General features: G+C 26.0%; 1 protein-coding gene across 3 annotated transcripts in view; it reads left to right on the top strand.

The window, feature by feature from the left end:
* The window catches only part of LOC108688190 (fatty acid hydroxylase domain-containing protein 2), a 20,064-nt gene that overhangs the window by 10,996 nt on the left and 6,744 nt on the right, over positions 1–2,324 (top strand). The window lies entirely within an intron of this gene.

Raw genomic sequence — 2,324 nt, 5'->3', positions numbered from 1 at the left:
TATTAAATTTTATATATTAAAATCTTTTATAATTTTTTATTATATGTATAATTTTAGATTTTTCGATATTGAAATAATAAATATGTGACTGCGCCGTTACAGTTTCCACGGTTTCTTCATATCGATTTTTTAATTTATCTAAATTATATAAGTGTATACGGGATGTTTAATAAATAACGAAAAAAACTCTTGCATAGAGATAGAGCGGATTAAACTGAATCGAAAAGTCTTATATCATTTTGCAATTTTCGCAATAATTAACAAGATATCAATTACTAAAAATCACTGAATGTTGGTTTTCAATAGTTTTTTGCTCTAGTACTATCAACTTTACAGAAAAATAGCAAGAGACAAAAATTGTTTATTTTCTTCTCATAAAGCTCTAAGAATTTTTTCAGAATTTTTTATTTTAGTATTGCAATTTTCTTATTGGCAATTACTTTTACCAACATGAGAAAATGCGGTACTAAAAAAAATTCTGAAAAAATTCTTAGAATTCTATGAAAAGAAAATACATTTTTTGTTAAACATTTTACTTTTTTTTTCTATAAAGTTCTGATAGTAAAAATTATTGAAAATATTCAGTGATTTTTAATAATATCAATAATTATTTACATCATTTACACCAATGACTTTGAACTTGGTTTATGTTGTCGAGATCATGACCCTGAATGATCTCCAACAAGTTTTAGCCGTCGTTATTCGTTAAAAAATTATTACCAAACAAATTTGAAAAATGGTGTCTCTATATAACAAAAATTTTCTTTAAAATATATTTTATGACTTTTCATGCGAAACGAGTTCCACCTCACCTTGCCAAGAAGCGTACGTTTTCATTCAGGTAGATCTTGTTCGCGTAGAAAGTTGAATGCCTCTTGGCAAGAAGGGAGGTGAGGTGAAATTCGCTTCACATAGAAAGTCGTTCCTTAATCGATCCGTACCTCTCTCTTTACCTAATTTTTTCATATAAAACAGAAATAATATTATTAATTCTGACTGTTAATAATTTTATAACGAATAACGAGCGATAACTAAAACTTGGAGATCATTCATGACCTTGACAACATATGTCAAGATCAGGGAGGAGACCCCTATTGTAAATAATTACTTTAATATCTTATTAACTATTGCGAAAATTGTAAAATGGTAGAAGACTTTTCGACTCAGTTTAGTCCGCTCTATCCTAATACGAGAATTTTATCATTACTTATCAAATATCTATAGAATCGAAACTGTCTCATGTCTACAGTCAACAGCAAGCTTTGTTTTTTAAAAATTGAAAATTTGTTTCATTCTTCTGTCACCTTGTTTGATGATAAACGAATTTTACGATGAACATGAAGTAACAATTGAAAATTTCCGCTTGCTTTTGGTTCGTGACTAGTTTTTGAATTGAACATCTGTCACATACATCATTGGAATACTGATTTGTCTTACATAATGGAATTATCATTGATTACTCTTTTCACAATGTCTCAACGCGCCATCACAAGAGCATTCTGACAAAATAAACGAATGCATTGTGACAAATGTTTAAAGGGATAATTCTTGTCTCGTTAAATAAATCTATATATTAACAGTTTTGATTTTTTCATTTATATTTTGTAAACTCTCATATTATATTTGTTCAAGTTTTTCCTCATACATATTAAAAATTACATAATTATAATTATTCTTTAATCTAATTTCTTAAATTGCAAATATTAAGGTATATAATTAATATTATATACCTTAATATTTGCAATTTAAGAAATTAGAACCTAATACTTATTACAAAAATATAGAGACTCGTAAAGTTGCAAAGCAATAACAAAAATATAGAGGTCAACGAATTTAAACGAGCTAGGAAAATGTTTATAGATCTGTGAGATCCTTAAATAATTATATCCGTTCTAAATATGTGTTAGGTTTAAAATGTAATTAATTCTTTGCGTTGTTGAGGAGAACTAAATGAAGTCCGAAACGTTTACATGTATATATTTTAGAAAGAATACAAAAAATAAATCTGTTGTCATCTTGCTAGCTTTAAATTTATTCTATATTTTTGTAATTTATTATTGCTTTGCAATTTTACGAGTACGCGTTATAACATTTAATAATTTAATACTCCAAGTACTTATGTTTAACAAACATTTTTTTGTAAAGAATAAAGATAATGAGTCCTTTCACATATTAATAATAAATAAATTATTCTGTATAAATGGTATATATATTTAAATACTAACTTTATTTGTTAAAAATAATTTTATTCAATAATTTTTATTGAATTCTTTTTTAAAATAGTGATTGCTAAAAAAACAAAAGGCATTTGCTCAGAACAGATT

This window comes from Atta colombica, unplaced genomic scaffold, assembly GCF_001594045.1.
Source record: "Atta colombica isolate Treedump-2 unplaced genomic scaffold, Acol1.0 scaffold226, whole genome shotgun sequence".
In the NCBI taxonomy this organism is placed as follows: domain Eukaryota; kingdom Metazoa; phylum Arthropoda; class Insecta; order Hymenoptera; family Formicidae; genus Atta; species Atta colombica.
The sequence above is the reverse complement of the archived record's forward strand: the minus strand, read 5'-3'. Positions and strand labels throughout refer to the sequence as shown.